This window comes from Microcebus murinus, chromosome 10, assembly GCF_040939455.1.
Source record: "Microcebus murinus isolate Inina chromosome 10, M.murinus_Inina_mat1.0, whole genome shotgun sequence".
Lineage (NCBI taxonomy): Eukaryota > Metazoa > Chordata > Mammalia > Primates > Cheirogaleidae > Microcebus > Microcebus murinus.
In genome coordinates this window covers 91722133-91736149 of record NC_134113.1, presented here as the reverse complement: position 1 = coordinate 91736149, position 14017 = coordinate 91722133, and the positions used below count along the sequence as shown (strand labels likewise).

Sequence of the window (14017 nt, the reverse complement as noted above, 5' to 3'; positions counted from 1 at the left end):
ACAGAAGACTCTTGCACAAGCCATGCTGAACAATGCCCAACCTGATCAATATGAGGCTCCAGATAAAGATTTTATGATAGTGGCTCTTGATTTACTGAGTGGCCTGGCTGAAGGACTTGGAGGCAACATTGAACAACTGGTAGCCCGAAGTAACATCCTAACACTAATGTATCAGTGCATGCAGGATAAAATGCCAGAAGTTCGACAGAGTTCTTTTGCCCTGTTAGGGGACCTGACGAAAGCTTGCTTTCAGCATGTTAAGCCTTGTATAGCTGATTTCATGCCAATATTGGGAACCAACCTAAATCCAGAGTTCATTTCAGTCTGCAACAATGCCACGTGGGCAATTGGAGAAATCTCCATTCAAATGGGTATAGAGATGCAGCCTTATATTCCTATGGTATTGCACCAGCTTGTAGAAATCATTAACAGACCCAACACACCAAAGACGTTGTTAGAGAATACAGCAATAATAATTGGTCGTCTTGGTTACGTTTGTCCTCAAGAGGTGGCCCCCATGCTACAGCAGTTTATAAGACCCTGGTGCACCTCTCTGAGAAACATAAGAGACAATGAGGAAAAGGATTCCGCATTCCGTGGGATTTGTACCATGATCAGTGTGAATCCCAGTGGTGTAATCCAAGATTTTATATTTTTTGTGATGCAGTTGCATCATGGATTAACCCAAAAGATGATCTCAGAGACATGTTCTGTAAGATCCTTCATGGATTTAAAAATCAAGTTGGGGATGAAAATTGGAGGCGTTTCTCTGACCAGTTTCCTCTTCCATTAAAAGAGCGTCTTGCAGCTTTTTATGGTGTTTAATCTAATACACTTAAGCTGCAGTCCCAAAATTAGGGGTCTTTCGGTCTTGGAGAATTTATTAGATTTTAATGAGTGAACAATATATACTGTAATTGCAGAACAGTAAAGAAAGAATATTCTAAACATATAAATAAGCGCATCCATACAGTGGAAAGTAAACAATAAAAATATTTATTGTGAAAAGATAAGAAAGCAATAAAAAGTAGAGTTTAAAATTTGTAATGTTCAATTAAAATTAAATAATTATACGATAATTAATTATATCAAATTAGTTATTTATGTACAAATAAAATGTATAAGAACAATTATATTTCAAAAACTCAGAATTCTATTGAATATAAATAAAATACTATTTACTTAAATACAGTGTTTATATTCAAAAAAACTATTTAATGTCTTACCAAGACACTCCATTAATGAAAGAATAAAGAAAAATTTGAATAAAAAGATAAAAACTTACACCATACAATAGAAACTGGTAGAAAACTACTGTAGTTAATAGTCTGTTGTAATATAAGGGAGAAACATTTTTGGAAATGAAGAAGTTTGCCCCATAATAATAGATTTATTTACCAAACAATTAGTAATATATTTTTAATAATTTGCATGTACCTGATAATACAAGTTTAACACAGACTTCAAAGAAGTAAAAAATAAATCATCAAAAACAGGGTTAAACACTTCTCTTTCACTGACTATCATGTGGCCATAGCACTAAGCCTATAGAAAGATTTAAACAAGACAATTAGCCAACACACATACGCACAAACACACACTCACAACAAACTCACAAATACACTCTATACTAATACAGAATGCCCATATTTTAGGTTCATATGGATATTTTCCAAGGGTACAATATAATGTCATATTTATATTGATATACAACTATGTTCTCAATGCAGTACTACTAGCCAAGCTTAGCTGATGAGACTTGATATGCAGGTTTTTAATTTTAATATTAATTAATGAAAAATAAATAATATTTAAAATCACTATCTCAGTCACACTAGCCACATTTAAACAAACATGTAGAACATTTCTAGCTGCACAGAACATAGAACATAGTGTAACTGCAGTTTAGCTGAATAGAAGTTAATAAAAAATTTGACTATATGATTTCTCAATCTGTAATGTATTCCCAAAGAATATAAGAAAATCAAATATCCACAATGGATATTCATGATTTTTATATGAATTACATGTAAAATATAGTAAAAGTCTTTCTTGTGAAAAATTGATTGCTTTTATCTATATATCACAAAAGACAAAAGCAGAAATTGAAATATCTGAGGATCAAAAGAAATTAAAAACAAAAAAGCTGAAATTAACTGAAAATTGAGCACAAGTAAAGTAGTAGGAAGAAAACAATAAATAGTACCCAATCATGACAAAGAACTAAATTACAGTCAAGAAGCTCAACAAGGTCAAAAATATTTTCACTAAAAAGACTTATAAATTGATAAAAGACTATTGAAGAAAGGATGTCAGAAGACATAAGTATTATACCTCTAGTTTAAACATGGGAATACAATTATGATTTTTAACAGATATAAAACAGATAATAAACCATTTTGTAAATATCCCTATGAAACAGAAATTTCCTAGAACATACAAACTGCCAAAATGCAGGAAAACAACAGAAACCTGAGTAAACCCTACATTTATTAAACAAATTGAGTTTGTTATGCAAATCTTCCTACAGAAATATTCTACAGACCCAGATGGCATCACTCATAAATAATAACATTTAAAAATAAAACAGCACTCTTACACAAAGATTTCTAGGTAGAGAAAAAGAATGCTGACCAGTATAGCCTTGATAACAAAACCTCTCAAGTATCTTGCTATAAATAAAAACACAGTCAAATTGCCTGTTGAACAAAAATGAAGAAACAAACTTTATTCTAAGTATGATACAATCATTGATTTAGTTTTCAAGGGGCAATACAGCATGATAAATATGGTTTTATTTCAGAAACGCAAGAATGATTTAACATTTGAAAGAGCAAAGTTAGTTTCCTAAAGTAAACTTTATAAAAATTATAAAGAGAAAACATGTCATTTCAATTCATAAAAAATAAGAATATAACATCAATTGATAACAAAATCTATTAGAAAAATAGGAACATTATAAAACTGCTTCACTATGAGAAAGGTATGATAAAAATTCCTAAACACAAATAAAATATTTAAATGTTTTCAACAAATCAGAAAAGATACTTATGATAATCATACAACTTTTATCCTATCTTCTATTCAATGTTATAAATAATCCCCTAAACAGTGAAAATGAATCAACACCAGAAAAAATTATGGCTCCCTGAAAAGAAAAAATAAAAGTATGATTATTTTTACAGGTAAAACATTTGTTTATTTAGAAAACAGAGAAAAATCTATACTTGAAATGGTAGATTTAACATAGAAAATCATGAAGTAACCAAATATAAGATCAAAATGCAAATTTCCATTGTATTTCTCTTTATAGCAACAAAAATTATTTAGGACAATTTAAAAATAAGGATACCAATTACAAGTCATAAACATGAAGTAACTATGTTTCTGTCTGAATTCAATACCAGAAAATATAATATATAATTGACAGAAATGAAAGAAAATCTAGAGCCTCATACACTGAAGCTCATAGCATGATATTGATTGGAAATATTAACTTGGTAAATAGGACTAATCTTTTGAAATTATTATAGGGATTAATGCAGTCCCAAACACATTCTTAGAAGAGATTTTGTTTTAACAGCTTCATTGAGGTGTCATGTACATAGTCTAAATTTTACCCACTTAAAAAGCAATTTTTCAGTATATTCACAGAGTTAGAACCACTGCTGCTACCAAAATTTAGGAAGTTTTTATCACCCTAAAAAGAAACATTCTAGCAGTTAGCAGTCATTTCCTATTCCAATCTCCCCTTAGCCACTGGCAAACAATACTCCACCTTCTGTTTTCGTGGGTTTGCCTAATCTTAATATTTCAAATAAACAGACTCACACAGCATGCAACTTTTATAAAAGTTGAATGCCATGAATATAATATTAAGCAAAAAAAGCCTGTCACCTAAGCAACATCATCTTTTCTTTGTGGCATGTGCATTATACTTCAATAATTGACTTTGAAAAATTTTTTATTATTAGAACAAACAATAATAATTCATTGTAATACTTATGTAATTATAATATTACTTCCAATCCATGAAATATAAAATTACCTGGCCTACTCCAAACTCAGATGCATTACATTAAAGCTTATATTTACAACTATATATTTGTGAGGATCTACAAGTGTCCAATATAAATCCATTTGGGTATAGCCTTCCACAGTTATGATCTGATGTGACTATCCTGTAATACAGAAAAATCCATAATTTTGTTGTATTTTATGGGGACAATCCATTAAAAAGAGCATTTCTATGTTAGAAAAGAATATTATGAAAACAGACAATGACATTTTTAATATATTGTAAGAGTTGGTTATTAAGAAGACTAATAACCAACAGTAGTCCCCCGTTATCTGTGGGGAATATGCTTCAATACCCCCAGCAGATGCTCGAAACTATGGATATTACCAAATCCTATATATTCTGTTGTTTCTATGCATGCATATCAATGAAAAAGTTTAGTTTATAAATTGCGCACAGAAAGAGATTATCAACAATAACCCAAAATATAAAAGAACAATTATAACAATAGTCAATACCACTACTCTTACTCTATGGGACCATTGTTAAGTAAAATAAGGATAACCTGAATTCAAGCACTGCACACCATGACAGTCCATCTGCTCACCCAGATGGCTACTCAGCGACTAACAGGCAGGTAGTATAGACAGCATGGATACTCAGGACAAAGAAACGATTCAAATTTCAGAGGCACAGATTGATTCTAAATGAGATTACATCATGCTACTCAGAGCAGCACACAATTTAAAACTCATGAATTGTTTTTTTCTGGAATTTTCCATTTAATATTTTCAAACTACAGATGACCAAGTGCAACTAAAACTGCAGAAAGCTAAATAATGGATAGGTGGCAGGGGGGCAGGGGAACTGTAGCTCATTCTTTAATATTTATATCAACATTTTAGTAACTTTCAAAATATTTCATGTGTATAACTCAAATGAAACTTATGTAGAATATTCTTCAGAATTTCTTATTTTATATTTTTTCTTTTCTCATTTTATATTTTTTCTTCTATATAGCGCCATTTAAAAAAGTTAAGTTTGAAAGTTGAGTCATTTATTGATACCTGTGGATGGTCACTGCTGTTATGAAAGACTTCATTCCATGACAGAAATGGCAAGGAGACCAGAAATTTCCATCAGAACATTCCATAATTTTATTTAAATAATCATTGTGACAGCTTTCATTAATTTATGAAAAATGTAAAATATTTGTTCATAGAATTCTTAATTTTTAAAACAAAATGAATATGTTAAACAATATATTAAGAAGAAAACCACTTATTATAGTGCCAAAATGTTTCACAAATATTTGTAATCTTGATTTAAAATGAAATTTTAGATGTTTATACTTAGTAGTTTCATTCATTTTCACGTTAATAACGAAAATTTTGATTCACATGAATTAATAGTTACCTGTGTTGACAAAGCAAATATACCATGAATTCGAATAAATTTCAATGGTATATATTCATTTATCTAGTATACAAATAATTAAATCAATGTATTTTTTTACTATGTGTCTCAAAGTTTGGCATTTACAAGGGAATTATGAAGTTGCCATTGAGCAAATAAATGACATAGAAGAGAAAATTGGGTTTTCTGGGGACCACAGTATTCTCTAAATAGATAAGCCCCTTTTTTTATCTGATTTGGTGTTGGTGGAACCTCTGTGCTACTCCCTAGGAAATACAACTACAAGCCCAGAAACTGTGAAAGACACAAGCAAAGGGGACTCTCAGAGGTGGAAAGAGAAAGGTGAAATGGTTTGGGATTCCAGGATCAGGGATTAACAGAGTAATGGGGCAACTTAAATCCTCCACACAACAGAAGAAAGAGAAATAGATTCCTAGCACCCAACCTGACAATGAAAATAGGTTTGGGTAAGGTCATTCCCCCTCTGTATCCAGAGAGTGTCCTGCCAGCAACTCCAGCAAGGCTGGCACTATGGCAAGGGGGCTGGATCAGGAGACCTGCTAATAGTAAGTAGCCAGAGGAAGTGCTTCTGTCCCCACCAAGAGACACCAGGGTAGGTGTGGCTGAGGGGGACCAGCAAAGGAGTCCCATGACTACAAGTGCTCCATCCAGGAAAACTCTGTGTCCCTGGGGGCATGAGACTCACTTCCTTCATCCAGAGACACCAGGTAAAAATGGAATATGCTGAAATTTAAAAAAAAAAAAATGCTTTACACATATGAGATAGCAGCGAAGGTAAACAAACTACAGCTCACTGCATTAATACGTGTGAATTGCACAGATGTCGTATGGGAGTGAAAGGAGACAGACATAAAAGTGCATACTATATGACTCCACTTATGAAAATTCAAAAACAGGTAAAGTTTATTTCTCATGTTAAAAGTAAGGACAGTAGTTTGTGGAAGAAGGGGCAGAAGTAATAAAACATTGGGAACTCCTATTTCATGATCTGACTTGTATTACAGGACTCTATTCACGTTGTGGTAAATCTGTACAATAATGATGTGTTTACATGTAAATATAAAATAGCAAAATTTGTTTGAGATTAAATGCATTTATAGAAGCATAGTTTTCCATTAACAGCTAGAGTAGTTAATAATTAAATATGCGTTAGTGGTATATGAATATAAATATTGATGAATTCAAACAACAGAATATTATATAGAGCTGAAAATAATTAAATTTGCACAAGAATATAATGAACTCTACGATTATAATATTTATTGCAATAAGCTTCTAACAAAGTGCTTGAAACATTTAACACCTTGTCATTTTTCCTTCATTACCTGTATAAAGCAGATTAGAGTTCTTAGAAGAATAGGCCATCAAACTATCATCCCAAGTTTTGAATTCTTTACCAATGGAATAACAATTGGTGGAATTTGTGAACCACTCCTCTGGACAATGGTCACAATCATATGCTGAGAAAAAAATTATGAATTCCTATCTGTAAGCAATATGAATTTTTAAAATGAAAACTAATTTACATATTTTCAAAGGTAGAAAAATATATGTACTTGTCTTTGGTTCCTTATAGGCTGGTAAATATATAAGAAAAACCACTCATACACATTCCACTGGGAAAAGGATCAGTCTCTCATTCCATAATTTTATTGCAACATAAAGTGAAACATCAAACAAAAATCCACCTTGCACCTGTATGAAAAATCACTGAGCAAAACCACTTTTCTTAGGATAGAAAATTTATTTAACTTTATTATATGATAGCAGTAATAATTTGAGTTAAATACAAAAAGACAGTATAGCGATTTTAAATAAGTATCCCTAATTTTTGAAGAAAAGGGAATGCCCTCCTATAACTTTTATTTATGAATATTTATTGCCCAAAATTTTAATTTATTTCCCCCAAAATATCCATTATCATTTTTGCATAACTTAAGATAGAGACAAAATATAATATGACTAATATCAGGACCTTTTTGAGTTCTTATAGCCTGGAAAGAATTGCTCTGCTTGTCTGTTACTATAGCTACAAAAATTAAAGTAATCCTTATTAAAAATTAGCATCTAAATAAATCACAATAATTTTGTTTTTGTTTGAAATTTCATATATCACTTAGAATTAGAATTATCTGTAGTAAAATTGATTTTAGCTAGAAAATTAATAAAGTAATGAAAGTTTGGGGGAAAAACATCAAAAGTCTACAAAATAAACTTTACAATCTCTGTCTACATTATATATTATAATATTGTAACTATGTGATTTAACCACTTTCAAAAATTAATTTCTATTTATTGGTAAGCTTTTTCAGTCTACTACAGAATGTCTTTGAATTATGAAATTTGAATAAATGCATATAATTAAAAGCAAAGACCCTCTACAATTAATCTTTCATTTATACTTTTGAAAAGTTCAAAATAACCATTCCTCATTTAGTTCAAAACATACATTAAAATGAGAATTATAGTGCCTGAGATTATGGTATATTTAGAGACACTTCTAATCATTAACTTTAAAATGCATTTTTATTCTCCTAAAACCTACTTACAGGGTTGACAAGTTTTGTTACCACGGTAGACATGAAGACAAGACAGATGATTCCCAGGATTCCAGCAATGAGCTTTTCTGTGGAAGTAACAATAAATCTGTAGGGAGAGAAACAGAAACACTGAGAAAGGAGAGATGGAGATGGTTGGTAAGAATATTTACATGCAAGAGACCCACATGCACAGGGACACATAGATAAAATTGGACTCCAAAACCACATCTACCATAATAATCTTTCTCTCAAAATATACCGTTTCATTTTCAGTAAATGTAGTGCTCCATGAGTCGTTGCACAAAGACTAGAAATTTCATCAATGTGGGAGTAAAATTCTTCTGAATATTTCATATTAAAATGTCATCTCTACTTAGAACGCTGATCTCCGTGAACAAAAATATGTGAGCATGCCCTGCTCTTCCCCACCCCCTGTCACCCCGACTGCACATCCTAGAACAGTTGTATTGAGGAGCCATTAAGTGCTTTACCTTTGCAGTTGGTAAGATTTGTCATCCCCTCGAAGATCTTGAGTGGCATTTTGCTTTTTTTGTTTTTTACAATGCAATGTGTTGGGTGTTTTTATTTTTTTATTTCAGGATATTATGGGAGTGCAAACATTTTGATTTTGATTGTTATGACTTTTGATTGTTATGACTTTGCCCCACTCAGGCCAGGATTAGAGGCATGCCCTTTCCCCATACAATGCTCAAAGAAGTATTGCTACAAAGTATGCTCAAAGAAGGGAAGCTACAAAGCATGATTAATATGTGCAAAGATGCTCACTTTCACTGTAGCTAGGAAAAAGTTTCCATTATATAATGACATATCATTTCAAGTCTGACAAAATGGTATAGACTTTTAAAAATCTGAAAATTTTAAAATGACAACAAAGTGACTAGATTAAAGGGAGACTTACATACTGAAGATCTCAAACCAAATATAGTTATGGTCTCACACAAAAGTAGAAGTGTCTGCTTTTGTACCAATTTTTCTCAATATCTGTCTTCAGAAGATGAGAATTCAGTTTCACATAGCCAGCATTGCTCTTTGGTCAGGTTTTGGCTTGTTTGGGGAAATGACAGCAACCATTTCCAAATCCTATCCAAATTGTTTTAAACAAAGATCATAGGAACGATCAAGAAAATGTAAGTATGCTTAGTAAAACTTATTATCTAACAGTGTCTTTATTGCAAACCAAGTTGATATAAAGTTTATTTTACCCCTGAAATAATCTATTATTTTATGAAATCTGACATAACTAGGGTGGAACTTCTCATTGAGAACTAAACATATATTCTATGTTTATAAAATAGGCCGGGCGCGGTGGCTCACGCCTGTAATCCTAGCACTCTGGAAGGCCGAGGCAGGCGGATTGCTCGAGGTCAGGAGTTCGAAACCAGCCTGAGCAGGAGCGAGACCCCGTCTCTACTATAAAAATAGAAAGAAATTAATTGGCCAACTAATATATAATAAAAAGGCCAGGCGCGGTGGCTCACGCCTGTAATCCCAGCACTCTGGGAGGCCGAGGCGGGCGGATTGCTCCAGGTCAGGAGTTCGAAACCAGCCTGAGCAAGAGCCAGACCCCGTCTCTACTATAAATACAAAGAAATTAATTGGCCAACTAACATATATAGAAAAAGTCAGCCAGGCATGGTGGCGCATGCCTGTAGTCCCAGCTACTCGGGAGGCTGAGGCAGGAGGATCACTTGAGCCCAGGAGTTTGAGGCTGCAGCGACCTGTGATGACGCCACTGCACTCCAGCCCGGGTGACAGAGTGAGAGCCCATCTCAAAAAATAAATAAAAAAAAAAAATAAATAAATAAATAAATAAATACATATTTCTCAATCTGTCAGCCTACCATCTTTTAATTCGATGAGAGATGCAAAGCCCTTGCTTTTGATATTCTTTCTTTTAAAAATAGGCCTTGCTTCTTAGTTTCACCTACAGGTCTATGTGAAGCTTGATAGATTAGTTACTTCTTTTAGTCATAAAACCTAATTTGCCATATAAAAAGAAACAACAATGGCACTTATTAACTATGAAGGACAGATAGCTGTCAATTAAGGAATTTTTCATTTCATAAAGTGGATTTAGATGATAGTCTTCTTCTCATCCTCAGTTCCACTTCCCTTTCCATGAGTGTATTGCACGTTCACTATAAATTCCCAACAATACAATTATCTACTTACAAGTTATGTATATTTTAAGGATTTCGGTATATTCTACAAAATTATTCTCTAAGCATTTTATCACAATTTACCACTTCATGATAAGCATATAAGAAGTTCTCTCAAAAATGTTAGCTATTTAAGAAATATCAAAATATACTTTTTATTTTAATGCCTTTAATATGGTAAGAATACTTATTTTTATAGCAGTGCCTTTTAATCTCTCAATTTTTCCTTTATGTAAAGAAACATTCTTCACCACATAGAGAATAAAAAGATTTACTTCTGGGTTTTGACAAATCTCATCTATAATTCACTTTTGGGTATATTTTACAATTTAAGACATATCAATTGGAAGGCAGACAGATAGACATTTTGATTATTTCTCCTTTGGTAAAGTCTATTTTGCCCTAACCTTTGCTTGCACACAATAAGCACATAATGAATAATGGTTACTAATTTACTGTTGATAATTCTTACATTTATAAAAAACTACTTTCTTTAGTTTTATAATATATTTATAATTTATTCAACCTACTATTATTGTACTTTATAAAAATGTCCTAGCTAGTTCTTGGTGGTCCTATCTTTATTGGATTTCTGAAAAAAAAAAAAAGTCTCAACTAATTTTTGTCATTTTTTCCTCTACATGAACTTCACAGCCACAATATTCATGGGTATATTATCGCTCAAGTTATTCCAGATGTCTTCACTCATACTATACAAAGCCATAATCTTTCTTATCACTCTGATCATGAGATGAACTATTATTTTTTTAAAAAGTATATTTTAGGCCAGGTGTGGTGGCTCACGCCTGTAATCCTAGCACTCTGGGAGGCCAAGGTGGGCGGATTGCTCAAGGTCAGGAGTTCAAAACCAACCTGAGCAAGAGCGAACCCCTGTCTCTACTATAAATAGAAAGAAATTAATTGGCCAACTAATATATAGAGAAAAAATTAGCCAGGCATGGTGGTAGGGGCCTGTAGTCCCAGCTACTTGTGAGGCTGAGGCAGGAGGATCACTTGAGCCCAGGAGTTTGAGGTTGCTGTGAGCTAGGCTGACGCCATGGCACTCACTCTAGCCTGGGCAACAAAGTGAGACTCTGTCTCAAAAAAAAAAAAAAAAACAAAACAGCATATTTTGGCTAGCATAGTGCTTATGCCTGTAATCCCAGAAATTTTGTTGGCTAAGGTGAGAGCATTGCTTGAGGCCAAGAGATCAAGACCAGCCTGAGCAAAATAACTAGACCTTATCTCTACAAAAAGTAAAAAAAAAAAAAAAATTAAGTATTTCTTTTAATTTAACTTGGAAAAATGTTGTAAATACATGTAAAATATTTCCTCTGAAAGGAGTAAATCACATGCCCTATAAGGACAGGGGCTTTGGGCCTTGCTCAACTCTGTGTCTCTAGCATATTGAATAGTAGAACAAACATAGTGATACTAAACAAATGATTAACAAATTTAATACAAATATGAATGAGGTGGAAAGTTGGGTTTTACTTATTGAAGTAGAGCTTAAAAATACTTTTATTTTAAGAGATAACATCATATTTGAGTCCTAAAGAATTACAATGAGTTAAGGATATCAATTAGGGGAAACAGACAAAACGAAGAAAGCAACATAAGCAAATCATGGAGAAAACCAGGAATGTTCATGGCAGCACGAGACATTCATAGGCCAACGAGAGGAAATGAAATGGGAAAAGTTGCCGAAGTGAAGAGTGCATCTCCTTAAGCAGCTTTATTATTATTCCATAGAATCTGACACCTGATGATTTGAATTTTAAATATATAACTGGATGCTGTAGCGAAATATATTTACAGAAAATGTTTGATTTTAAAACTGCTAAGCAGTTCACACATAGTTCAGGCCACTGCTCGAGCCAAGTAGTCAGTAAGCAGCACCCAGACCATACTGACGTCACAGGCCGACCTGCTCATCCCCTAGAAGTCACAGAGGTCCCACCACAAGCTTGACAGCGCTGACGTTTGCTGTACATCTACAGGACGGGAAAAACACCATTGCACACACCCGACCACTCTCACTCACTGTTATTTCTGTTCATTCTCCTGTGACAGTCAGTGTTTGTATATGTTCAACTTTGTTGGTCATGTTTCACTTGTAAGTGCTTCCCGAGTGTAGGAGCTACACCAACCACCTCCTTTTATAATGCTTCTCAGCCCCTGAGAACCAACAGATATTTTATCTATTATGCTGTTGTTCTTGTTGCTTGCTAGAGCATATGAAGAACATTGATATAGGAAATAGTATATTTTTGAACATCTATCTCTTGTATGAAATATTCTTTTTCATCTGCTTCAATTTTAAATATCCCAAAACACTAATTTCACAAGTGCAAACTCCCTGCAGCCTAAGTGTTTGAGTAAGGCCCATTTTACACACTCCTATCACAGCCAGGATCGCATTTGCCCTCATGCTACTGCTGTGCACTGTAATTTCCATGTCCTGCTCCCCTGGGTATTACAAGTGCCTTGATGGACTACGCTTACTTTTCTCTGTAACCCTGGGACTAACACAGTAATGGGCCACATATGCTAACTCAATAAATGTGAGTTCAGTAAACTAATATAGAATATAGAATCAGTGCTAGAATAGAACTTTTATTCATTCTGTACCACAGATATCAAAGCACAAAATTATATTTTAGATGTAACTCAGGTAAGTGTTCCTTTTTTTCTTTTCTACTTTTCTAACAGCCATAACTTTTAAAGACCATGAATTAAAAAAAAGTGTCTGTGAAAGAAATATAAAATATAATTAGAATCCAATATTTTAAAATAAACTATTTGAAAAAAATTAAAATAGTTAATACATTTAAATTTTCACTTTTTTTTCCTTTGGCTGCTCTCCTGAAGCCTAGACTCAGTTATCTGCAATCCAAACCAAAGGTTGTTTATATTAAATTACAATCAAATTAGTAAATGCAGCTAAGAAGTATTAAAAGAGAAAGTATTATTTAAATCTGAATAGTTTTCAAACACAATCCATTTTTTTCTATTTTGTTAATTAACAAAAAATTAACAAAAGCTTTAGCATATTTTTAATAAAGATTTTTATCCCTCAAATTCATTTTCACTCTCTTGACATAAGCTTATAATCACATATACTTATCAAAATGAGAAACATTATCAGGAATAAAGAGGGACATTCCAAAATGATAAAGATGTCAAGTATTCAATAAGACAAAAGTCCTTAGTGTGTACATAACAATGGAGCATAGAATACACGAGTCATAAACTGATAGAACCTCACAGGGAAATGGACAAATAAAGTACAGTAATTGGAGATATCAACACACTCTATCAGTAATTGACAGTACTCTATCAATTAATTGACAATTACTCTATCAGTAATTGACAGGTCCAGCAGGCAATACTATCAGTCAACTTGATGCAGTCAACATTTATAGAATAATTCATTCAACAACAACAGACTACATATTCTCACACTTGCATAGAAAATTTATCAAGACTGGTCATAAAACGTTCATGAACAAATTAAAAAGAACAGAAATTCCACAAAATATTTTCTCAAAATAGACCACAATATAATTAATATACAAATCAATAGTAAAATTAGCTGAAATATCCCAAAATATTTGAAGGTTAAATAACATCCTTCTAAAAACAAGAGCATCAATGATGGAGCCCAAAGGGAAATTATTATAAAATACATCTTTTTTCAGCGTATTATGGGGGTACAAGTGTTAAGGTTACATATATTGCCCATGCCCTCCTCCCCCCTCGAGTAAGAGCTTTAAGTGTGTCCATCCCCCAAATGTTGTACATCTTACTTGTTTGGTTGTATGTATCTTTAAATAAAAATG

The 14017-nt window shown here is 32.8% G+C and overlaps 1 long non-coding RNA gene and 1 pseudogene across 1 annotated transcript; one reads left to right on the top strand and one right to left on the bottom strand.

Moving 5' to 3' along the window:
• On the top strand, nt 1-872 carry LOC105866284 (transportin-1 pseudogene; annotated as a pseudogene).
• Nucleotides 873-6786: 5914 nt separating this feature from the next.
• Nucleotides 6787-8123, bottom strand: LOC105866291 (uncharacterized). Its single transcript, XR_012921481.1, has 3 exons — nt 8005-8123; nt 7012-7150; nt 6787-6915 (listed from the first exon to the last, which is right to left on the bottom strand). It is a non-coding gene; the product is annotated as an uncharacterized LOC105866291 (long non-coding RNA).
• Nucleotides 8124-14017: the final 5894 nt, after the last annotated feature.